Source organism: Neomonachus schauinslandi, chromosome 6, assembly GCF_002201575.2.
Source record: "Neomonachus schauinslandi chromosome 6, ASM220157v2, whole genome shotgun sequence".
NCBI classification, from domain to species: Eukaryota; Metazoa; Chordata; class Mammalia; order Carnivora; family Phocidae; genus Neomonachus; species Neomonachus schauinslandi.
In genome coordinates, this window is record NC_058408.1 from 139,633,621 (window position 1) to 139,661,113 (window position 27,493).

Genomic DNA, 27,493 nt, shown 5'->3' on the forward strand with positions numbered 1-27,493 from the left:
GGTGCCGAAAGGGGACCACTGTGATTTGCATGTTTATATTGCTTTTCTAATCTGCATCTGCTTGTGCAGCCAAATAAAGTCTGATTATGTAGAGTTGACAAGATTCAGCTACATATGTGATGCCACTTCCAAGGCACATAGTTTTAATAGTGTGACATGAGCTGTAACAAAAACCACTGGAGAATCTATTAGTCGAGGCAAGAGTGACAGACTGCTCACCTGGCAGCCTGGAGCTGACAGATAGGAGCTGAAGGAATTTAAGATACAGGTATGATGGAAAAAACAAAGCACCTGTATTTAGTCCTTGGAGTGCCCAACACCTTTTAGTTAACAATTAACTTTTATCTTTATTAACGAAGTTGACTATAACAGGTGGGTGGAGATGAGTTGCATTTTAATTACATTGTTTCATTTTTGAATGTTGAGAATTATAGAATATTGTGAATATTTTTATTTGTGGTAATGGATATATTAGTATATTTTATTGCACATGCAGAAATAGAGTATGGCGAGGGCGAAATCATTATACGCAAGTAAATATGGTAATGGATTCCTGAAATAACGCCTGGAATGGTTTCTGAAAATAATAACCCACAGAGAGGAAAAATCCACAGATTGTGATTAACAACTAATCAAGGCATTTTAAGGCATAGTAATTTAGTTGTATGCTTATTATTTTTTATTTCTATTTCATGGATGGTAAGACGTTTAAGTAGGAAGATTAAGAAACACTGTAGAGTTGAAAATTGTTTTCCCTTTTTTAAAAAATGCCCTTATGTGACTAATTTCATGTTGCTATTTTCAAATCTTGCTTTTCTTCAAGGAAAGCAAGGAATATAAAAATAGACTCCTCCGAAAACCTAGGTACAAACAGAATTGATTCTGTCTCTAGCATTTTGGTTATTTTGGAAAAAAAATTAAACAACTGAATCAGGCCTTGTAGATGCTATCCAAAGAGCCAGTTTTTAAAGGACATTTCTCTGAATCTTTGTGTACTTGAATTTTTACTATTCTAGATCACATGTTGCCATGGAAGCTTAGAAGATTAGGAAATTTTATGTATAGATTCCATTACTCGGGGAGAAATTAGAAGACAGAATGATTAAATGGAGTTTACAGGAAGTGCTCTGATTTCATGTTGGCCGTTTGCCTCACATCACTTTAGTACAAAATCTTTAACAAATAGGAAACCTACAGTATTTGAATGCAAATTCTTTTTCTCCTCATCTGTTAAAATCATCAAAAACTGCGAAAACACAAGTCACAGGAGAGAAATGAATGTAAACGATGCATACATAGTCCACAGGGGAAAGGGACCAATCAAAGAACTAGAAAACTCACAAACTTAAGGAGCAGATGTAACTCACCTACATATGCACCTCCACAGTGTGTCAGTTGCTGCTTATTTGTGTTCAAGAATGTATTGTTAGGTGTGTGTGTTCCTAATCATTCCATTTCTTTATTTCTTCCAAATTTTATTTCCTTCTTTATCATTGTCATTTTTTAACATTAAATTTTATTTTGTAGAGTTTAAAGATTTCTACCTCTACTTATTTTTGTTCATGTTGGCCTTTTATTCCTTTACTTCCAACTTCTCTGTATCCTTTTGTTTTCTACCTATCCCTTGTAGAAATGACTATTCACTTTATTCTCCTATTCTGTAGTCTGTCTTTTGATTAATTGCCGGAATCTATCTACATTGACAATAATTACTGTACTCCCAAGGATTATTTTAGCTACTCCATTGTGTGTGCAGGTGTTTGTGCGTGTATGTGTGTGTGTGTGTGTGTCTGTGTGTTTGTGTTGTTCTTGTTGTTGTTACTACCCTTCTTTTTGGTTCTTTTTCCCTGTTTCTCTTGGATAAATTGATTTCCTTCTTCTAAACAGAGTTACATATTCTATTTCCCTGTTTCTGATGGTTACCCATTACTTACCAAGGTTCCTAGTGATGGTTATTTTCTCTATCACTTTCTAAAAACTTATTGATATACATTCCTACCCTGACTGTCTCAAACAAAATTAATATTTTAGTATGCTCTTAACTCCCTCTGTTCCTCCTACCCTATGTTAATACTGCTTGGAAATTTTAATCGAGATATTATGGGTGTACTTTTTTTATTATGGCATATTTAAATAACAATGAACTATCTTTACCTTTCTTTACTCTTTATATCTAGTTGCTTAATCATGCATTTCTTTCATTTTTCACCATAGTAAATCCTCCAAGATACTTTTCAAAGAGAAATTTTATGTGGCATGCTCTTTGAGACCTCAAATGCCTATGAATATGTTTATTTTGTCCTCACATCTAGTAACAGTTTAATTAGATATAAAATTCAAAGTTTTCTTCAAAACTTCAAAGGTTTTAATTACTCCCTTGTCTCAAGTCTGATGTCAGTTTTATTCTTTGTCCTTTGTAAATGATCTCCATTTCGGTTTTATAATCTTTCAGAATGTTCTCATTTCTCAGTGTTCTTAAATTTCTCTCTGATATGTATACATTATCTCATATTTGGCACTCTGTACCCCCTTTAAATCTGCAGCCCTATAACTTTGTATAATTCTGGATAACCTTGCGTTACTATTTCTTTTAATATTTCTTACTGTATTCTATCTTGGAATCCCATTAAATACTCTTGATACTTCTTCTGTCATCTATATTTCTTAACTTGTCTCTCGTTATTTGTACTCTTTTATCTCTTCCTGATGCGTCTGGGAACATTCCTCAACCTGCCATTCCATTATACTGATTTTTTCTTAGAGTGTATCCTTTCTGTTATTTAACCTATTCACTGACTTCATATCAACAATGATATATTTGTTTTCAATAGCTGCAATTGTTTTCATAACTGCTTGTGGGTGCTTCATATTTCAAATACCCTCCCTGATCTTTCTGAAGCCATTCATATTTATTTATTTATTTATTTATTTTTTAAAGATTTTATTTATTTATTTGACAGAGAGACAGCGAGAGCAGGAACACAAGCAGGGGGAGTGGGAGTGGGAGAAGCAGGCTTCCCACTGAGCAGGGAGCCCGATGCGGGGCTTGATCCCAGGACCCTGGAATCATGAACTGAGCTAAAGGCAGACGCTTAGTGACTGAGCCACCCAGGTGCCCTTGAAGCCATTCATATTTAATTTAAATACTATTATGGGCTTTCCTTTATATTTGACTTCCTCTGGTATAGATCATCCCATTTTTCTACTTCTTTCATGGTGCCTACACTCTTCAGAGGTCTCCTTTCTTTTTTTCTCTGTACACATATTTTATTTTAGTTACTAAGATCCACTTAGGAAGAGGGATAAAACCTTAACTCTTAATTGTACTCTTTCTTTTTTTTTTATTCTCTAATATCAACCATTTATTATTTATTTATTTATTTATTTTTATTCTTATGTTAATCCCCATACATTACATCATTAGTTTTAGATGAAGTGTTCCATGATTCATTGTTTGTGCATAACACCCAGTGCTCCATGCAGAATGTGCCCTCCTCAATACCCACCACCAGGCTAACCCATCCTCCCACCCCCCTCCCCTCTAGAACCCTGTTTGTTTTTCAGAGTCCATCGTCTCTCATGGTTCGTCTACCCCTCCGATTTCCCCCGTTTCATTCTTCCCCTCCCGCTACCTTCTTCTTCTTCTTTTTTTTTTTTTCTTAACATATATTGCATTATTTGTTTCAGAGGTACAGATCTGAGATTCAACAGTCTTGCACAATTCACAGCGCTTACCAGAGCACATACCCTCCCCAGTGTATATCACCCAGTCACCCCATCCTTCCCACCCCACCCCCCACTCCAGCAACCCTCAGTTTGTTTCCTGAGATTAAGAATTCCTCATATCAGTGAGATCATATGATACATGTCTTTCTCTGTTTGACTTATTTCACTCAACATAATACCCTCCAGTTCCATCCACGTCGTTGCAAATGGCAAGATCTCATTCCTTTTGATGGCTGCATAATATTCCATTGTATATATATACCACCTCTTCTTTATCCATTCATCTGTTGATGGACATCTTGGCTCTTTCCACAGTTTGGCTATTGTGGACATTGCTGCTATAAACATCGGGGTGCACGTACCCCTTCGGATCCCTACTTTTGTATCTTTGGGGTAAATACCCAGTAGTGCAATTGCTGGATCATATGGTAGCTCTATTTTCAACTTTTTGAGGAACCTCCATACAGTTTTCCAGAGTGGCTGCACCAGCTTGCATTCCCACCAACAGTGTAGGAGGGTTCCCCTTTCTCCGCATCCCCGCCAACATCTGTCATTTCCTGACTTGTTAATTTTAGCCATTCTGACAGGTGTGATGTGGTATCTCATTGAGGTTTTGATTTGGATTTCCCTGATGCCGAGCGATACTGAGCACTTTTTCATGTGTCTGTTGGCCATTTGGATGTCTTCTTTGGAAAAATGTCTTTTCATGTCTTCTGCCCATTTCTTGATTGGATTCTTTGTTCTTTGGGTGTTGAGTTTGATGAGTTCTTTATAGATTTTGGATACTAGCCCTTTATCTGATATGTCATTTGCAAATATCTTCTCCCATTCTGTTGGTTGTCTTTTGGTTTTGTTGACTGTTTCCTTTGCTTTGCAAAAGCTTTTTATCTTGATGAAGTCCCAATAGTTCATTTATGCCCTTGCCTCCCTTGCCTTTGGCGATGTTTCTAGGAAGAAGTTGCTTCGGCTGAGGTCAAAGAGGTTGCTGCCTGTGTTCTCCTTTAGGATTTTGATGGACTCCTGTCTCACATTGAGGTCTTTCATCCATTTGGAGTCTATTTTTGTGTGTGGTGTAAGGAAATGGTCCAGTTTCATTCTTCTGCATGTGGCTATCCAATTTTCCCAACACCATTTGTTGAAGAGACTGTCTTTGTTCCATTGGACATTCTTTCCTGCTTTGTCAAAGATGAGTTGACCATAGAGTTGAGGGTCCATTTCTGGGCTCTCTATTCTGTTCCATTGATCTATGTGTCTGTTTTTGTGCCAGTACCATGCTGTCTTGATGATGACAGCTTTGTAATAGAGCTGGAAGTCCGGAATTGTGATGCCGCCGGCTTTGCTTTTCTTTTTCAACATTCCTCTGGCTATGCGGGGTCTTTTCTGGTTCCATACAAATTTTAGGATTATTTGTTCCATTTCTTTGAAAAAAGTGGATGGTATTTTGATGGGGATTGCATTGAATGTGTAGATTGCTCTAGGTAGCATTGACATCTTCACAATATTTGTTCTTCCAATCCATGAGCATGGAATGTTTTTCCATTTCTTTGTGTCTTCCTCAATTTCTTTCATGAGTATTTTATAGTTTTCTGAGTACAGATCCTTTGTCTCTTTGGTTAGATTTATTCCTAGGTATCTTATGGTTTTGGGTGCAATTGTAAATGGGATCGACTCCTTAATTTCTCTTTCTTCTGTCTTGTTGTTGGTGTATAGGAATGCCACTGACTTCTGTGCATTGATTTTATATCCTGCCACTTTACCGAATTCCTGTATGAGTTCTAGCAGTTTTGGGGTGGAGTCTTTGGGGTTTTCCACATAAAGTATCATATCATCTGCAAAGAGTGAGAGTTTGACTTCTTCCTTGCCAATTTGGATGCCTTTGATTTCTTTTTGTTGTCTGATTGCTGTGGCTAGGACTTCCAATACTATGTTGAATAGCAGTGGTGATAGTGGACATCCCTGCCGCGTTCCTGACCTTAGGGGGAAAGCTCTCAGTTTTTCCCCATTGAGAATGATATTCGCTGTAGGTTTTTCATAGATGGCTTTTATGATATTGAGGTATGTACCCTCTATGCCTATACTCTGAAGAGTTTTGATCAAGAAAGGATGCTGTACTTTGTCAAATGCTTTTTCTGCATCTATTGAGAGGATCATATGATTCTTGTTCTTTCTTTTGTTAATGTATTGTATCACATTGTTTGATTTGCGGATGTTGAACCAACCTTGCAGCCCAGGGATAAATCCCACTTGGTCATGGTGAATAATCCTTTTAATGTACTGTTGGATCCTATTGGCTAGTATTTTGGTGAGAATTTTTGCATCCATGTTCATCAGGGATATTGGTCTGTAATTCTCCTTTTTGATGGGGTCTTTGTCTGGTTTTGGGATCAAGGTAATGCTGGCCTCATAAAATGAGTTTGGAAGTTTTCCTTCCATTTCTATTTTTTGGAACAGTTTCAGAAGAATAGGTATTAATTCTTCTTGAAATGTTTGGTAGAATTCCCCTGGGAAGCCATCTGGCCCTGGGCTTTTGTTTGTTGGGAGATTTTTGATGACTGCTTCAATTTCCTTAGTGGTTATAGGTCTGTTCAGGTTTTCTATTTCATCCTGGTTCAGTTTTGGTAGTTGGTACATCTCTAGGAATGCATCCATTTCTTCCAGGTTATTTAATTTGCTAGCATAGAGTTGCTCATAATATGTTCTTATAATTGTTTGTATTTCTTTGGTGTTGGTTGTGATCTCTCCTCTTTCATTCATGATTTTGTTGATGTGGGTCATTTCTCTTCTCTTTTTGATAAGTCTGGCCAGGGGTTTATCAATCTTGTTAATTCTTTCAAAGAACCAGCTCCTAGTTTCGTTGATCTGTTCTACTGTTCTTTTAGTTTCTATTTCATTGATTTCTGCTCTGATCTTTATTATTTCTCTTCTCCTGCTGGGTTTAGGCTTTATTTGCTGTTCTTTCTCCAGCTCCTTTAGGTGTACGGTTAGGTTGTATACTTGAGACCTTTCTTGCTTCTTGAGAAAGGCTTGTATTGCTATATACTTTCCTCTTAGGACTGCCTTTGCTGCATCCCAAAGATTTTGAATAGTTGTGTTTTCATTTTCATTGGTTTCCATGTATTTTTTTAATTCTTCTTTAATTTCCTGGTTGACCCATTCGTTCTTCAGTAGGATGCTCTTTAGCCTCCATGTATTTGAGTTCTTTCTGACTTTTGTCTTGTGATTGAGCTCTAGTTTCAAAGCATTGTGGACTGAAAATAGGCAGGGAATGATTCCAATCTTTTGGTACCGGTTGAGACCTGATTTATGACCTAGGATGTGATCTATTCTGGAGAATGTTCCATGGGCACTAGAGAAGAATGTGTATTCCATTGCTTTGGGGTGGAATGTTCTGAATATGTCTGTAAAGTCCATTTGGTCCAGTGTGTCATTTAAAGTCTTTATTTCCTTTTTGATCTTTTGCTTAGATGATCTGTCCATTTCAGTGAGGGGGGTGTTAAAGTCCCCCACTATTATTGTATTGTTGTCAATGTGTTTCTTTGCTTTTGTTATTAATTGGCTTATATAATTGGCTGCTCCCATGTTAGGGGCATAGATATTTACAATTGTTAGATCTTCTTGTTGTATAGATCCTTTAAGTAGGATATAGTGTCCTTCCTCATCTCTTATTACAGTCTTTGGTTTAAAATCTAATTTGTCTGATATAAGGATTGCCACCCCAGCTTTCTTTTGGTGTCCATTAGCATGGTAAATGGTTTTCCACCCCCTCACTTTCAATCTGGGGGTGTCTTTGGGTCTAAAATGAGTCTCTTGCAGAAAGCATATCGATGGGTCTTGTTTTTTAATCCAGTCTGATAGCCTGTGTCTTTTGATTGGGGCATGTAGCCCATTTACATTCAGGGTAACTATTGAAAGATAGGAATTTAGTGCCATTGTATTGCCTGTAAGGTGACTGTTACCGTATATTGTCTGTGTTCCTTTCTGGTCTATGTTGCTTTTAGGGTCTCTCTTTGCTTAGAGGACCCTTTTCAAGATTTCCTGTAGGGCTGGTTTTGTGTTTGCAAATTCCTTTAGTTTTTGTTTGTCCTGGAAGCTTTTTATCTCTCCTTCAATTTTCAATGACAGCCTAGGTGGATATAGTATTCTTGGCTGCATATTTTTCTCGTTTAGTGCTCTGAATATATCCTGCCAGTCCTTTCTGGCCTGCCAGGTCTCTGTGGATAGGTCTGTTGCCAATCTAATGTTTCTACCCTTGTAGTTTACATATCTCTTCTCCCGAGCTGCTTTCAGGATTTTCTCTTTGTCTATGAGACTCGTAAGTTTTACTATTAGATGTCGGGGTGTTGACCTATTTTTATTGATTTTGAGAGGGGTTCTCTGTGCCTCCTGGATTTTGATGCCTGTTTCATTCCCCAAATTAGGGAAGTTCTCTGCTATAATTTGCTCCATTATACCTTCTGCCCCTCTCTCTCTTTCTTCTTCTTCTGGGATCCCAATTATTCTAATGTTGTTTCATCTTATGGTATCGCTTATCTCTCGAATTCTGCCCTCGTGATCCAGTAGTTGTTTATCTCTCTTTTTCTCAGCTTCTTTATTTTCCATCATTTCATCTTCTATATTACTGATTCTCTCTTCTGCCTCATTTATTCTAGCAGTTAGCGCCCACATTTTTGATTGCACCTCATTAATAGCCTTTCTGATTTCTACTTGGTTAGATTTTAGTTCTTTTACTTCTCCAGAAAGGGTTTCTCTAATAACTTCCATATTTTTTTCAAGCCCAGCTAGTATCTTTAAAGTAATGATTCTGAACTCTAGATCTGACATAGTACTAATGTCCGTATTGAGTAGGTCCCTGGCAGTCGGTACTACCTCTTGTTCTTTTTGTTGAGGTGATTTTTTCCGTCTTGTCATTTTGTGCAGAGGAGAATAGATTAATGAGAGAACAAAATGCTAGCAGAGTAACAACGTCCCCAGAAAATATACTCTAAACAAATCAGAAAAAACCTGAAGCAGTGGGAAAAGAAAGGGAAAGAGAGAAAAAAGAAAAAGAAAAAAAAGAAAAAGATAAAGATAAAAACAAAAACAAACAAAACAAAGCAACAACAACAAAAAAACCAGAATGTGATCAAATATGATCAGTGCCACACACTAGATTTGGGGTGTATTTTGGTCTTTTAGAAGAAAGTGCCTCCCAAAATTTTAAAGAAAGAAAAACTTATATATGTACAAATTAAGGGTTGATATGATGAAGGGATGGAATATGACTCTAAAGATGGAAATTATAAAATATTTTATAAAAGGAATTGATAAGAAGTTGTTTGAAAAAAGAAAGAGGAGGATTTAAAAAAAGAAGAAAAAAGGGAGAGGATGTGATCAGGCAGGGGAATAGAAAACACCATATACTAGAGATTTAGGGTTTATTTTGATCTGTTAGAAGAAACTATCTCAAAATTTTAAAGAGAGAACAACTTATATATATAAGCCAAAAATACGGGTAACTACTATGAAGGGATAGAATATGACTCTAAAAATGAAAAATAAAAATGTTTTTTTTTAAAAAAAAAGGGATTGATAAGATGTTGGTTGAAAAAGGGAAAAAGAAAAATTCAAAAAGAAAAAAAGACAGTTAAAAAAAAAATTAACTTTGAAAGACTACAGAATCATGGTAAAAAAGCCATGAATTCTATGTGCAGTAGTCCCCTAGAGCTGGAGTTCTGCCGTTCTCATTGATGGGTAAACTTGGTCTTGGCTGGCTGTTCTCGCCGATCTTCTGGGGAGGGGCCTGTTGCCGTGGTTTCCAAATGTCTTTGCCGGAGGCAGAATTGCCCCGCCCTTGCCCCCTCCCAGCTAAGTAATCTGCTGGGGTTTGCTCTCTGGGGCTTTTGTTCCCTGCGAGCTTTCCGTACAGCTTTGGAGGCGGAGACTGAAAATGGCGGCCTCCCAATCTTCGCGGCGGAGGAGCCAAGAACTCAGGGCCCCGCTTCTCAGTGAGCCCCCAGAGAAAAGCGGTCAGTCACCCCGTCTCCCCGGTTTCCAGCCGCACTCCGTGCTCACCCGGCCTGTGACCGCGCATTTCTATCTCTGGCACCCGACCCCGGGTGGAGTCTCCAAACCCAGCAGATCCCTGCGGTGCACTCCCGCGCGGCTCCTCCCGGGGGAGGAAGGTGAGTCTCCCCGGATCTGCCGCTTGTTGGGTCCCTGCTGGAGGAGCAGTGGCCCGACTGTGCCGCGGATCACGGTTTATGGCAACCCTGAGCTGAGAGCCCGCGCCTCCGCTCCGTCTCCACAGCCGGCTTCCCTGCTCCGTTACCTGGGAGCTCTGCCTCACTCAGGCACCCCCGGTCTTTCTGTGACCCCGAGGGTCCTGAGACCACACTGTCCCACGAGGCTTCCACCCCCCGCTTAGCCACCGGAGTGACGTCCCTCAGCGGAGCCAACTTCTAAAAGTTCCGATTTTGTGCTCCGTGGTTCTATCACTTGCCAGAAGCGGCCGCCGGAGGCCCCTCCCCCGCCATCTATCCTCCCGAATATCGCCTCGGATTCACTTCTCCGCACGTCCTACCTTCCAGAAAGTGGTCGCTTTTCTGATGCGAGAGTTGTTGCTCTTCTTTTCTTCGATCTCCTGTTGAGTTTGTAGGTGTTCAGAATGGTTTGATCCCTATCCAGCTGAATTCCTGAGACCAGACGAAATCCAGGTCTCCTACTCCTCCGCCATCTTGCTCCGCCTATAATTGTACTCTTTCAAGAAATTTAGTGGTTGGGGGGTGAGGAACTTGCCTGTAATGTATAATCTGGGTTCAGTCACCACTGCTCATTTGTCATGGATGTCCCTTTTACTAGCAAAAACTTTAAAGTACTTCCTTCTGAAGTATTTTTCCTATCAGATGGTAGCCTCTCTCTGATGGAATTGGAGGTCCGCAGTTGAGGTGGGGAGAAGTGAATGCTTAGGGGTTGTCTAGGGCCCTGTACATCTGTGGCTCTGGGATTCCACACCCCAGCTGAGCTCTAAGCTACTCTATCATTAGTTTGCAGCCTTGGCCTGACACTGAGCTGTTTCTGCTCCGTCCCCTCCCCCAGCAGGTGGGGTAGGCATCACCCATTCAGATAGTGTGGACTCTGGCCTTCTCCTAATGCAGGCCACCATTTACTTCCTAAAGAGGCCTAACCACTTTCTATCTTTCCAACTGTTTCTTCAAGATTGTGTATGAATTGCTGAGTGTGTTCTGACAATCAGCAACATTCTTATATCTTATATTTTATCGCTATGTTTGAACTCAGGGGAGTAGACAAATAAGTCATTTTGGTTTATCATTTGTTGGCTGCAGGACCATGTGTGCAAGTGCTTTGTATCCTTTAAAGCCTTCTATTAATGTTGGTGGTCTTGTTATTTTTCTCATTTTATTGCTTAGTTGTATAAGTAATTGGGATGCCTCTATTTCTTTTGTACCACTTGTTTTTAGTGAAATGTCAAAGAAGAAAAATATCTACCTGCATACTTTCCTTTAGCAAGCCCTTTTTATGTGAAAATCAAGTTCTACTTATTAATGTATAGTATTATGGGGTTTTTTTGGAAACAGCTTTAAGAAAATGTACCATACAATTCACCCAAATAAATTGTACCACTTGGTGTGTTTTAGTACATACAGAGTTGTGTAACCATCACCAAAATCAATTTTAGAACATTTTCGTCATCCCCAAGACAAACCCCATACCACTTAGCAGTTACTTCCCCTCTATCCCCTAGCACTCTTCCTCAGCCCTAGGTATTTAATCTACTTTTTGTCCTTATAGATTTCCCTAATCTATGTTTTCTTTTCATTTCATGTAAATGGACTCATATAGTATGTGCATTTTCAGACTAGTGTCTTTCCCGTAGCATAATATTTTTAAGGTCATTCATGTTGTGGCATGTGATCAGTACTTCTTTCCTTCTTATTGCCAAATACTATTCTATTGTATGGATAGAGCACATTTTGTTTATACATTTATCTGTTGATAGATATCTGACTTTTTCCCACATTTTAGATATTCCGAAAAATGCTCTTATGAATGTTTGTGTACAAGTGTCATTTCTTGGCCTTGTAATTAAGAATGGAAATGCTGGGTCATATGATAATTTTTTTATTATTTATTGAAAAGAATTTCTTTCCCCAATGAATGATCTTGGGACCTTTGTAGAAAATCAATTGACCATAGATGTAGGGATTTATTTCTGGACACTCAATACTATTCCATTATTTGATAGGTCTATCATGTGACAGTACCACACTGTCTTGATTATTGTAGTTTGTAGTAAGTTTTGGAATTGGAAAATATGAGTCTTCCAACTTTGTTCTTTTTGAAGATTGTTTTGGTTCTTCTGGGTCTCTTGAATTTCCACATTAATTTTAGGGTAAGTTTGTCAATTGTTACAGTGAAGCCCACTAGTATTTTGATAGGACTTGTATTGAATCTGTAGATAATTTGGGGGAATATGTAATATTTTAACATTTACTTTATTAAGGTAGCAATTTCATTAATTGAGTACCTTCATGCTCCATGCCTAAGATCCTAAATTCAAAAATAGATTTCATCCCTCTTGGTAAATAATTATGATTTCTGATATTTGAAATTCCCTATAGCTACATATGTCTAACCATTTCAAATAAATCTGCAACATAGATTAAAAAAAATACAAGCTGAAAACATTGTTATTTAGTAGATTATTTTAGAGCTTAAATTGTTTATTTCTTCCTGTAAAATTAAACATCAGAAGTAAATCTGAGCAGCTGCTAGTATCTTCCTTTGACATACTTTAGAAAATAAGAGCAGTAGTAGAATGTTTAAAATTTTATTTTCTTTTCTCCTTTGCTAAGCATTTTGTGATAATTACTATTAAGTGGGAGTTATCTATCTGAAATGTATACACATACATACACATATATATGTGAGATTTGTTTTCCATTTTTACAGTACTGGGAACTGGTCCAAGTCTCTCTTTTTTTATATGCATAACAGTACAATGTGGCTTATTGATTTGCTTACACAGTGAATTCTGAAGTTTAGGCTCTGAAATCACATTAAGGATTTTATTTAAACCTAAAAATCAAAGTAATTTTAAAGTTCCTCTGCTGGGTTTTTCTTAAAATTCAGTGTTTAACTTCAACACAAAGCCATAGGTTAGCTGGCTATTACTGTTCTGTAAATATTTTTTGAGTGTTCATAATGTAGTAAGTTAAGAAATGGATTTCTTTTAAATTAAATTTGACTCATGTGCCACTGAGTTCTACATCTGTACAGTCAGGGGAAAATGTAAGGTACAATATGAAATAATTACTTTTGATACATCTACGGGTAATTGTGTGGTACTAAACACCAAACTGCCTATTCTATAAAGTAGATGTGTTCCTGAAAATTTTTACATATATATTAATTACATTTTTCAACCAGGGAGGAGTGTTGAAACTTTATAGGACCTTTGTGTAAAGCCCTAGGTGTAAAACATTTGTGACTGAAAAAATATATATGTAGTATGAATAATCACACTCTAAATTATCTGTTAGCAAGTATAAATCATTATATTTTGTTATAGTGACAAATTAAAATACATTATTAAAATTTAATAAATGCACTTAGAATGTGAATTTATATACAAACACAATGTATTAGTTAGTTTTAAACTTATCTTAAAAAGAGGATTATTTTTACAGTAATAGTGTGGCCTATAGTATATATGTGTCGTTTTTCTTCCCCCCAGCAATAACGTGAAAATTTATGGTAATTGTTCAGTGGATTTTTATGGAATACTTCCCATATGTCGGGCACTGTTCTCAGTACTTGAGAAACATCAGAGAATACAACAAAAAACTCTATCCTCATGTTTATAGTATAGCAGGGGAAAGGAAATTATTTAATATGTTAGGAGGTGGTAAGAGCAATGGAAAAAGAAAAAATAAAGCAAGATAAGGATTTTGGGAATGCTTTGTTGGAAGTGGAGGAGAGTGTGAAGTATTGAATAGGGTGGCAGTCAGGGTGACCTCATTTAGAAGGTGAGATTTGAGTAAGTCTTGAAAGAGGTGAAGGAGGTAAGCAGGCAGGAGATTCCCAGGGAAAAAAGTGTTCCAGGCTAAGGGAATAGCTGGAACAGAAGCCCTAAGGTGGGGCATTCCTATCAGGTTCATGGAACAGGAAGCATGGGGTAGGAGTAGGCAGATGATAATAGGGCCTCCTAGACCTTTGTGAAGACTTTGACATTCAATTCTGAGTGAAGAGAAGGGCCAATTACAGGGTTTTACTGGAGGACTGACATAATTTGATGGTTTTTAAAAGGATCATTCTGCCTTTTGGGTTGAGAATAGTTTGAAGAGAAATATTTTCATATAGTTCTCTGAGAAATAGATACTGTGAAGAAGAATATGTTCATCTGGGATTGAAGAATATGCTGGTAGCAAAGTAGAGCCATGAAAAAGGAAATGGAAGGCCACCAATACCACCAACACTTAATCTCCTTGGGAATCACACATAAGACTATGGACACCTGAGGCAATAGGGCCAGAGTATTTATTCCTCAGCTCCTTTCAGTTACTGGTTGAGGGCTACTTCCTAAGAGGCCAGAGAAAGCCCTCAGGCAAAGAAATGCAGACTCTAGCATTGGCAGTCAGCAGGAAAACGGACATGGTAACTGAGGGATATTGGAAATCAATGGGAGAGAATTGGGAGAGAATAGAAGGAGAAAGACTTGTTAGCAGACTACTGTAGGAATCCAGGTCACAGATAATGGTGGCAAGGCCAGCTGAAGTGATAGGAAATGATCACATTCTGGACTATATTTTTAAGGTTCCTGTGAGTATAATACTCCCATTTTGAAAGTTTTTCCAGTGACATTGTTTGTAAAGTCTAAATAGAAAGATAAAAAAAAAAGATTTTTCATTTCTACTTCAAGATGGAAATGTAGAAAGATCCTGAACTAACCTCCTCCCACAGACACACTGAATCTACAGCTATATATGGAACAACTTCCTCTAAAAAAAACCCTAAAAACTGGTGGAGCAACCCCTTCACATCAAGTAAATGAGAGGGATACTGCATTGAAGCAGGTAGGAAAAGGTGAGACATTGTCTTGCCATAAACCCCACCCAGCACAGCAACTCACACTCAGGAGGAAACTCAAAACCCAGAGCTTCTCCCTAAGGAATAAAGGGTTTGTACCTCACATCAGGCATACCAACTTTTAAGACCATTACCTGGGAAATGATCCCCCAAAACATCTGACTTTGAAGACCAGTGGGACTGTGCCTGAGGGGCAGGCTTCTGGTTTGGCATACTTAAAAGGGGCCCCAGAGGTGTTCTCAGGTAATGTGGGCTGGTGGACACAATCTTTGCGCTCTCCCTCTTCTTTGCTCCAGCTTGCTGGTATCTTCTGAAATAGAGTTTATACCCTTGTCTGGTGCCCTGATTTTTGCAGCTGCTACCAAGGGACACCTCTTCATTGCTTGGCTCTGGTAACTAGCGGGGCTTATGCTCAGGTCCCATAGGACTGTAACCAAAGGAAAAAGACTTAACTAGCTAGCGCCCGCAGGGCACAGAAAGAGTCAACAAACTCAGGAGCTGGATCTTTCTGTGAAAGAGGCCTATTAGTCTTAGCTAATCATAGCTGCAGCCTGAGGGCCAGGCTTTTCTAAAGGCTGACTGCAAATCATATATATATCTGATAAGGGGTTAATACTCAACATACATATAAAGAACTCATACAGTTCATCAACAACAAAGCAATCAGATTAAAAAATGGCCGAGGATCTGAATAGACATTTCTAGAGGTGACACAGTTGACCAATGAAAAAATGCTCAGTTATCAAAAAGACAAGAAATAGTAAGTGTTGGCAAGGATGTGGAGAAACAGGATTTCTTATGCACTGTTGGTGGGAATGTAAATTGGTGTAGCCACTGTGGAAAACTGTATGGAGTTTCCTTAAAAAAATTAAAAATATAGCTATAATATGATCCAATAATTCTACCTCTGGGTATTTATCCAAAGAAAATGAAAACACTAATTTGAAAAGATATCTGCATCCCCATATTTATTCCAGAAATAGCCAAGATATGGCAACAACATAAGTGTCTATGGATAGATGAATAGATAAAGAAGATGTGATATATATACTGATATGTATGTGTGTATATATATACATACATATACCCCCATATATATACATATATTTCCCATATTTATATACTCTTCAGCTATAAAAAAGAATGAAATCTTGCCATTTGCAACAGTATGGATGGACCTTGACAGCATTATGGTAAGTGAAATAAGTCAAACAGAGAAAGACAAATACCATATGATCTCACTTATATGTGGAATTTAAACAAAAAAAAAAAAAAGAAAAAAGAAAAAGTGAGCTTATAGACACACAGAATAGATTGATGATTGCCAGAGGCAAGGGTGGGGGGCTGTGCAAAATGGGTGAAGGGAATCGAAGGTATAAACCTCTAGTTATAAAATAAATAATCATGGGGCTATAATGTACAGTATGGTGACTATGGTTAATAATACTGAATTGTATGTTTGAAAGTTGCTAAGAGAATAAATCTTAAAAGCTCTCATCACAAGAAAAAATTCTATAACTATGTATGGTGACAGATGTTAATTAGACTTATTGTGGTGATCATTTTGCAATATATACAAATATCGAATCATTATGTTGGCTCATTATGTTGTACACTTGAAACGAATATAGTTTTGTTTGTCAATTATACCTCAAAAAATTCAGAAAAAGAAAATTATTTTCTCTTTTTAAATGGCACTATAATAGCTCTAGAACTTCTGATGCTGTTGTATTTATTCATTGAGATACATAATAGGTGCATTCTGTCTTAGTATAGTCTCTCAAACAACAAAATATGTGCTTTTCTTCAGTAACTGATAGAAACCATGAGAAATGGAAGCAAAAACATCTATTGCCCCTTAAGTGACTGACTGGGTTTGTTTAGATCTGGGGTCACACTATGACCACAGCATACAATTGGATCACAAACAAGTGAATGTATAGCCCTTTGGCTGAAATGATGATGATGTTAAAAATGTACATTCCCTAATCATGTTTTTTTGTTTTTGTTTTTGTTTTTTTGCTGGGAGTATAAACTTGTATGAATCCTTAAGTATCATTGATGGTTTTTGCTGAGATATTATTCTTTGTTTCTATTTTTATTTCTAATTATTTTTTAACAAATTATTTTTACCATTACTTATAACACTGAACAAAACCACTTACTGGCCAACAATAAAGGATTTGTTAATTCACTTTATGTTACACAATAGTATATACATTGTGATCTAATTTTGATAAACATGGAAAAGAGTAAATTCTTAATAATAGTTCTATCTAGATGGGTGGTATATATGGGCTACTCTTCTTGCATAGCTGTACTGTCCTTTCTGTGATGCCATGCACTGCTTTTTTTTTTAACAAATAATTAATAAAAGTATCAATCTAATGGAAGTATAAAATGTTAGCTATTTTTTCCCAATTTCTAGACTCTTATATTCACTCTGCACATATTTGGGTTTGAAATTTTTCCGGTTATTTAAAATGAATATTTCTGGTAATCATTTCTATTTTAGGGGGGAAGAACCTTATTTATATTATACATATTCTGGGCTGCTCTGTTACCTCTTAACCCACTGTAATTTATTTACATTTCAATTTTTGATAATGTAGATGACAATTGGGTATATTCTACAAGATTAGCACTTAGGTGTTCATCAAGCATGCACTAGAGAGAGCTTTCCAGACAGTAGAAATGAGGATTCATGTGCCAAGGTAAAGAGCCTGAACTTGATCTTCCTAGGTCATGGGAACAACTGAAATGTTTATACTGAGTTTAAGATAGTATTTTTCAACATTCATTTACATACACTATCTCAGCCTCATTTGAGCTTTACATTAATCTTAGAAAAAAGACACAGCAATCTCTTTTGTTCTGTTTTACCACTGAGCAAACTGAGGCTCTGTGAACTTAAGACCTTTGTTCAAGATCACAGATTCATTCACCAGTAGGGCAAGGACCATGGTCTGAATCTCAGATTGGCCCAGAAGTTTCTCGCTTACACTACACCATTCTTTAAACACACTGATTTTAGTTCAAATTGAGAATACATCTTAGGCACTAACGTATCAGTGGAGTATTTTCTTGTAAAGCTGTCTGTGAACATGGAGTTACTTGAAGTTTATGTAGTATTCTTTGATTCCAGGTGCTCAAATAGACATGAAGAACTGAGACAGTTCAGCCTAGTACTGTGTAGAAACCTCTTGTCCAAGGTGACAGGCACATTGTCCAGGCCAGACAAAATGAGCAGCTGTGTGCTAAGAGCATGCTGGCTTCGTTGCAGGAGTGGCATGAGCTGCCGGGCACAGCTGTGGCCCCCCAGCACTTCATTCCTCTTTGCCATCTTCATGGACCACAGTTCCTGTGGTTGGCTTCAGTGGCTTATTTACTCTTCCCTGGGTTTCAAATTTTTCAAAGTGTTACAGCCATCTCGTGATATTTGAATTTTAATGATTTTATTAACATTTACCATTAATTTTTTAATTATGTAAATAATAAACCCTTACCATAGAAAAAATAGTGCAGAAATAATCGAAGTTAAAACTAAAAATCTTCCATAATCCCACCACCCATAAATATTCACTGCCAGAACTTTTATTTCCTTCCAGTAACATTTTCCTTTTGCACATACATATTTTTACAAAATTGAAAGTATATTCTATATTTGATTTTACATTCTGTTTTTCTCACTTAGTGTTAATAAGAACATTTTCTTTTACATCTAGGTTTGATTTTAAAATGTCATGTTAATTATTTTGTAGTATAACATAATTTATTTCCCTATTTTATTTTCAATTAGCTTGATTCCAATTTCATACTATTATAAATAAGATATAATTAATTTTTGTATGTAACTTGTGATCCTAATCTATAAAAGATAAACTATTAGATCAAAAATTACAATCTTTTGTGGATCTTGAGATATACTGCTTATTTACTTCCCCAAATACCTCTATTCATACTACCTTTAGTAAAGCATGAGAATTTCGGTTTTCCAGCATCCTTGTCAAAAATGATTTTTTAAAAGATTTATTTATTTATTCATTTGAGAGAGAGCAGAGGGCAGAGGGAGAGGGAGAGAGAGATTTAAGCAGACTATGCCTGAGCACAGGGCCAAGATGAGGCTCAATCTCACCACCCTGAGGTCATGACCTGAGCCGAAACCAAGAGTCGGACACTTAACGGACTATGCCACCCAGGTGTCCCCCAAAATGATTTTAAAAGCATTTTAAAAACAGTGTTGCTAATTTTGATACATGAAATTTTGTCTCTTCTTAATCAGATTTCTCATTACTAGTGAAACTGAATATTTTAATATTGTCTTTGACAATGTGTTTCTCCTCATTCATTTCATTGACCACTATTCCTTTGTCCTTTAATAGCATTTATTATGTAATCTGTTTACACAAGGTGTTATACATCAATTAAAGAAAATTTGAAAATATTAGAACAGCTTTCAGTTTTTTCTTCATTTTTGTTTTGGAACATTCTTTGTTTCTTATTTATAAATCAAATATATAAAATGTATATTTTCTGTTATAAATATTTTTCCTTCTGGATATTGCTGTTAAATTTTTATATTTTATTTTTTTCTATTAATCAGACTGTCTTAGCAATATTTTCACACATTACCCTTGCTTTCTGTTTACCCTGAATTTTCTATTATTTTCCCCTCTTTGCTGGCCTTCTTTTGAAGATTTTTTCTTAAAAAATCAATATTTCTCAATTTTTTCCTCAAATTCCCTCAATTTTTTTCCTCAGTGAATTTGTATATTATACACTCTTGCTCTTCTTCTAGTAATTACTCTTAAAAGTTTAACAAGCATAGTTTAAGTCTGAAATTAGTGAACATTTCTACTTCTTTGCAAACAATGTAAGAACCTAAAACAATTTGAATCTTATAGGACATAGTTCTCTTCTTTATAGCTCTGAGTTCTGCTACTAGTTGAATTAAACATTATTATTGCTGTTGCTTTACATGATCAATATGTGGGTTTTTTTAAGATTTTATTTATTTATTTGAGAGAGACAGAGAGAGCATGAGTGGGGGGGAGGGGCAAAGGGAGAGGGAGAAGCAGACTCCTGGCTGAGCAGGGAGCCTGACTTGAGCTCTATCCCAGGACCCTGAGATCATGACCTGAGCCAAAGGCAGACACTTAACCCACTGAGCCACCCAGGGACTTCGATCAGTATGTGTTTAAATTTACTTACATATTTACTATTTCTTTTCTCACTGTTTTTCTTTGCATTCAGAGCTTTCTTCCAGAATGTTTCCTTTGTCCCATGACTTATCGTTAGAAATTCCTTTACCATATGTCTTTTGATAATAAACTAATTTAGCTTGTTGCTTACAGCTCCCCTTTTCAGTTTTACCAGTGACTTGGAACATCCTTTCATTGCTTACAATCTAGGAAATGTTTTAAAATATACTTTGTCAAGCATCTAGTTATTTTGCGAAGGGAGGGACATACTTGCACACTTCGTTTATTTGAAAATTGTTCTCGCATTTGGCTTCTAGTGTCACAACTGAGAAATCTTCTAACAGAATAATTGCTGTTCCTTTGCAGCTAATCTAGTCTTTCTCTCCAATGGCTTCTGTCTCTGGTGTTCTGCAGTTTTACCATGATTTTTCTAAGCATGAATTTGTTTGTATTTATGTTGCTTGGCCTATTTTGTGCTTCTATGTCTGAGGATTCAAGTCTTTGTTTACTTCTAAAAATTCGCACTTATTATCCCTTTGAGGTTCTTACACCCCATTTTCTCTGTTCTCCTTCTGAGATTCTGATTATATGCATATTGAACCTTCTCATCCTGTCTTCAAAATTTCTTAACCTTTCAGGTATATTTTCTATCACCTTCTCTCTCTGTGTTTCTTCTGACTTATTTCCTCACAGTCTTATTCCAATTCACTAATTTTTGTTGAATAGTATATAATCTGCTTTTTACCCTATTCACTGAATTACTGTCAACACTTTTTTTTTCATTTTTAAAAGTTCTATTTTGTTCTTTTTCAAATCTGCTTAGCAGTTTTTGAAAGTCTCTTTCCTTGTTGGTTTTTATTATTTCATGTCATTCCAAACATAGCTATTTTTATTTTATATTTGATCATTCCAATATCTGAAATCCTTGGAAATCTAAATCTATTGCTTATTTCTGTTGGATCTCATTTGTTGTGGCATATATCCTTGTGTATTTGGTGAGTTTTGTGAGCTCCTATTTCTTTGATCTTAATCTGTTGTTTTTCTATTGGCCTAAATAAAGAATGCTTTCCTCCAAAAAGGATTGCTTCTTCCAGAAACCAAGGGCCTGCCATAATTCTTTAACCACTTATTTGAGGGTCCCTGGCATAGTGCAGGAATCTAAAGCTCAGCTTTCTTATCTTTTGGGTTACTTATATTGGCTTTTGTCCTAAGGGCTGTTCTGCTTTATTGTTTGCTTGCTGTTTTCTACTCCCCTCTCCAGTTTTGGCTGGTTGCCTTGGAGCATTCCCTTACTGCCTGTGATGTCAGGATTGCATTAAAAAGCATTAAGAATTTGGTTATTTTAGTGGGAGGATCCTACTGACAATTGCGGTTTGTCTTCCATAGCAGCTCTATTTTACTGGGCAGAGGTTCTTTTGGGACTGCTCTTTCTCTCCCTGGCATTGTCTTGCTAGTTTCACCAACACCATTTCTAGAATCCAGTTCTGGCAACCTCTGATGGGAGAGGTCTCACTACTTGTTTGTGGGCTGGTCGTATAGAAGCAGTTAAGCCATCAATCCCTATTGACATTCTTGTCCTTTTTTTTTTTTCCCCAGGGGCCCCTAGCATTTTATTTATTTATTTATTTATTTATTTATTTATTTATTTATTTATTTATTATGTTATGTTAATCACCATACATCATTAGTTTTTGATGTAGTGATGTTGACCTTCTTGTACTTCTTAAGGCTCAGGAACAGGGAGAACTCTCAGCACCAATTCTGCTTTTTCTTAGCCTCCTGGGGCCAGGCAGTCCAAGGATATTCTTTTAGGGACTATATTTACTTTCCTCTTGGTATTTATAGATCTCTCCAGACCAAACCTCTGTAAAATCCTTACCTTGATGCTAGTTTCTATGAACATGCTCAGTCCAAAGAGGTCACCATGAGGCACAAGTTCCCTCAGCCAGAACTTATACAGGACACAAGCCCTATTTGCACATAGCTACCCATAGGCCCCAGGAGACATTTGCCTTAAAGATGGAGATGATTTTCAGTTCGTAATAGAGAGAAGGAAACTGTTAAGGTCACATCTTCTCATATTCCTCATAATAAATGTTTTAGAGAATAAAGAATTTCTTATTTTAAGAAAAATATTTAGAATGAATAGGAGATTTTTATAGGCACACTTTTGGTTCTTGAAGTATGGAAAGATCTGGATTCCCAGTTGCATTTTCAAATTTTCTTTATCTTTATTTTAAAATTATAAAAGACCTTTCATCACCAAGACCACTTAGCAGACAATATTTTCAAAAAAATTTTTAGGAATATAAAATTTGGAATTATAATGGCGTATCATAAATTTCATGAATGAATGGAGCATGAATTAAGAATTAAAGCTGATTCTTCAGAATTAACATGATATGAATAGAACCTAGCAACATGGTATGAATATATACGTAAATTATTGGAATCTCCGTGGTCCTAAATTAATGTAATCAGAAGTCATAATACATTTAAGCATGAAAAAAGTCATTTGTTTCTAATTTTTAGTAAATAGCTTTTTAATGTCATAGGTAAGCTACATATAAGTAAAATACTGCTAGCATATTTCATACAGAATTCAGTGAGTTCAAAGCTAAATGTATACATTTATATTTCTCATATATTTTCAAAATTAAAATTTTTTAAAAGGAAGTTTTCATTGAGATATTAAAACCTTATGGTTGTCTTACCTCAATCATTTAAAATGAATATTAACTATGATGAAGCAGAATATAAAGATAAAAATGAACAACAAAAAGATAAACCCATTTTCACTTCTCATTGGCTGATATGATAAACAGAAAAATGGGCAAATGCAAAGTCTTATAACCCTGACCACCCATATTCATACTGGCTATCATTCAGCAGAACATTACACTACTTAAGGGTATGGTCATATCACAGTTGAAGCAATGCTAGCATAAATTATTTATATAGCAGTCTTACAAGTAAGAAGTGGCTATGTAAAGTAAGGCTGTAATATAATTTATTGGAAAGTTATAAGTTCAGTTTAGCAATTCTTGGGGACAGTGTTCCAGCTCTGAGTAAAAAAAAAACTGAATTTGAATTGTGTAGGACTGTTGAATCACAGACCTGTACCTCTGAAAAAAATAATACATTATATGTTAAAAAAAAAAGAAGAAGATAGTAGGAAGGGAAAAATGAAGGGGGGAAATCGGAGGGGGAGACGAACCATGAGAGACTATGGACTCTGAGAAACAAACTGAGGGTTCTAGAGGGGAGGGGGGTAGGGGGATGGGCTAGCCTGGTGATGGGTATTAAAGAAAGCACGTACTGCATGGAGCACTGGGTGTTATACGCAAACAATGAATCATGGAACACTACATCAAAAATAATGATGTAATGTATAGTGATTAACATAACATAATAAAAAAAAAGCAAACACTGAATTTCCAACCCAATCCCCATCCTTCACCTACTCTCAGATAAAACAGATAATGTATTGGACCCATCAAAAACAACAACAACAAAAAAACCTGTGCTCATCAGATTGGGCAGATCACATATGCTGCAACCAAGAACATTCCACAATCTGTGGAACACAGTAGGGTGTTTCTGAGTACTGTCAAACATTTTTAATACTCATTTTTATATGCGTGTTAAACTATTAATGTTTGATACATTAACATAAAACTAATATTAATATCTTAATACTGGTTGCTCATAACAACAACAAAAAGCTTATTATAGTGTTTTTGTCTCCCTATTCTAAATTTTTAGATTGCATTGAAACACTTTTTGTGTGTCTAGTAGTCTGCAATAGTTATTTTCTGATTATTGTTTAAATATTTTATTAGGATGTAGTTCTCTATGACAGCTGCTATTACATTAAATTTATGTTTCTGTTTAATATATTTTTTGCTTACATTTCATGTAAAATCAGTTACTAATTTAACCTTTATTTCTTCTGCCTTTCCATTGATAGATAATCTGATGAGGTTTATATCCTTAAGGGAATAACTGACTGTAAGAATTCTATAAAATGCTGTTAAATCAAATGGAAATCTTATAAAGTGAAATCTCAGATATTAGAAGTGTAGTGCTAGATATTATTTATGTAGAATCAAAGAAACTAATAATGTTATACTTTGGCTCAGTAAATAATTTTATATTTTGCTTTCTTAAAAAATAAAATAGCAACTAGATAAAAATTTAGGGTATTTAATTTTAAAATTTACCCCATATCTTAATATACATTTTCCTTTTACACAGTCATAGTTCTATGCTATTCATACTAAAAGCCTTTGTTCATATTTATACCTTATAATTTCACTCAAGTTTATTGTAAGCCCCTTTTAATTTTTGGTTCATGAAGAAAGGCTCTGCATTAACCATTCATGGCATATAAAAATAGGCAGACTAAATATCATATAGGTAAATTGTATGTGCAATTTTTCATGAAGAAAAAGTCATGATTTTTAATGCCTTTCTTATCTCCTACATGTCTTAGAAAACGAAAGCAAAATTAACCCAATTTCATTTTTCCATATTTCATAATGGAAAATCTATCTTAAAAAGAAAATCTCTATACTATGAAAAATTGGTTCAACAAATGTTTACCAAACTTACTATGTGCAAAGCAGTTGAGAAGATGGATATAGACATTGTCTATCTTCCAGAAACTTGCAGACTAAGAGGAAAGATAAGGCACGTAAAAATACCTCTAATAAAAAATGTAGTGTGATTAATGCTAAAAGAAAAACAAACACAAAGAAGAGGGAAAAAAAGAATTTAAAAACTCAGGGTATTGATGAATGTTTTATGAGAGATTATAACAGGAGATGTTGGCCTTTAAAAGTAGATAAAATGTCAAGAGAGCTAGGAGTAGTGTTGGGATGGAAAGAGTGAAGAGACATGCCAAGCTGAAGGAGCAACATGAGCAAAAGGGAGAGACAGAAAAGAGGGGTGTGTGTGTGAAACAGTAAGAAGGCAGCATTGGTGAGCTGGGGAAGGAATTGTGGAAATCAAGATAGAAGATATAGACGATATTATGAAAGTCGATTTTATTGAGATGACAGGATCACATAGAAGATTTTTTGAGCAGAACAATTTTATGATTGACTTTAGACAAATGATACTAGCAGCATTTTGTAGCATCCGTTGTTTTGAAGAACAATTGGGAAGAAGAAACATGGGCAAGTTAAGTCCTGAACTAGTGACTGTCAAAAGGTAAAGAAGTAAATATATTGAAACTGTGAAGAAGCAGAATTTATAGAACTAAATAACGGATTCAATACGGAGATGGAGACTGGGGCAAAAGGGAGGGTCAGAATGCTAGGTATTCTTCATACATACCTGAAGTCATAGGAGTGAGAAGGGAAAGGAGAATCAAAGACAGAATTTAGGAAAATTGCTATAATTAAAATGTTGGAGGCACATTGAACAAAAGATAGTATGAGCCCACATTGGGCTCCCTGCTCAGCAGGTGGCCTGCTTCTCCCTCTCCTTCTGCCTGCCGCTCCCTCTGCCTGTTCTGCTCTCTCTCTGTCAAATAAATAAATAAAATCTTAAAAAAAAAAAAGAGATAGAAAAAAATGGTGAGTAAAGATTAAAGAGAATTTGAGCAGTTTCACCTGATAGGAGTTTACCCTTGATGGTGATCTTTTGTGTGTGTGGCAATATTAGAAGGAAGGTCACCTGCAGAGAGTAAGCTATGAGTATAAGTTTGAGGCTTAAGAATTATTTTTTTTTTAAGATTTTATTTATTTATTTGAGAGAGAGAGAGAATGAGAGAGAGCACATGAGAGGGGTTAGGGTCAGAGGGAGAAGCAGACTCCCCGCCGAGCAGGGAGCCCGATGCGGGACTCGATCCCGGGACTCCAGGATCATGACCTGAGCTGAAGGCAGTCGCTTAACCAACTGAGCCACCCAGGCACCCCCGAGGCTTAAGAATTATAGAAGAGATGTAGAACACTGGTGGGAGAGGCTTGATAACAGGTTAAGACAGAAAACTGGGAGTTACCCAAGATTTCTCCTTCTACTCTGTTCTTCATTTTCTATCATTGAGCAATGCCAGTTGTATGGCCAAAATATGTTTTAAATCCCTCACTTCATCCCACTACTACTGCTATAATTTCAAGCCTTCAAGACCTTTTTCCTGAGTGTACTCTATTACTCTCCTTACTGGTCTCCCTGCCTTTCTCTACCTCCTTCTTCCAGGCTTTTTTCCACATTGCTACCAAAGTGATCTTTCTAGGGTACAAATCTGCTCATATCACCCTGCTCAAAATTCCCCAAGGGCTCCTCATCTCTTACAGTAAAAATTCAAATTTGTCTGCATAATGTACCATAACCTACAGCAATCTAGTCCCTTCCTTCCTATCTGGTCATTTCTTGCTATCTCCCCCTAACAACCTGATCCCCTCCCAACATCCCTTGCCTCTATTCTTGTTTCTGTCATTCCCTTGTCCTGGAAGAACTTGCATATTTGGTAGAATTTGCCTAATCCTTCTAGGATGAAGAAGAAGAAAAGTAGAAGAAGGAAGAGGAGGAGGAGAAGAAGAAAGGAGGAGGAAGAGAAGGAGAAGAAAAGCACAAATAAAGGAAGAATTGAATGAAATACATTATCTTAAGGTGTCTAAAAGGATTGCTGAGCAGCAGGAAAAACCCAAAGGAAATTAGCATGCAGTAAGGATAATGACTTTGTCTTACAATGACCTTAAAGCTAGACTCAGAAGTGAGGAAGGCAGAGAGTAGGGTTTACTCAGGGTTAGATATTGGCAAAGTGAATAAAGATAGAGAATCAAGTTTATGAGAGATTCTGGGATTTTAGTATGAGAAACCCTTTTAAATAAGCTGGAGGTGGGAGTGAAAAGGTTGATGGTGAAGGCAAAAGTCTTCTGGCAATATGGATAGCTCAAGGGATAGAGAATTGAGATTAATTAGTTAATTAATTCATTATTTTTTTGTTAATCTAACCTTTCCTGTGTATCTTCTATATGTCAAGCTTGGAGAATATGGAAATGAATATAGGGGCACGGTCCCTACTCTTGTGAATAACAATTTATTTAGGAAGGTGGGGGGGAATTCATTGTTTAAGATCTTAAAGAGATTTGAGGTATAAAGTAGTTGGAACTGCCTGATTTTGCCTTAGTCAGTCATTATTCTCAATCAAATAGATCTCCGTTCTGATTACTCAGTTTTGCAACTTCCTTCTTTTACTTTAATGCACAGAAACACACAAATGATATCCCACACTTAAGGAAAAAAAAATCACTTTGTTTAGAAAAGATGGTGATTTTGAGTAAACAGGCAAAATCTTCTGGTAACCACAATGGAAAGTGTTGTCCCACCAGTATTTTGTATACATACACATATTTTGTATATGCATATTTTTGTCCTGGGGGAAAAGTAAATGTAAATTGTTCTGTACTCTGTGTGAATAAATACTGAATATTACTAAACCTACATACTTCTTTTTTTTTTTTTTTTTTTTT

At 36.4% G+C, this 27,493-nt stretch overlaps 1 protein-coding gene across 1 annotated transcript in view; it reads left to right on the forward strand.

Moving 5' to 3' along the window:
• The window catches only part of ATRNL1 (attractin like 1), an 814,868-nt gene that overhangs the window by 557,665 nt on the left and 229,710 nt on the right, over positions 1 to 27,493 (forward strand). The window lies entirely within an intron of this gene.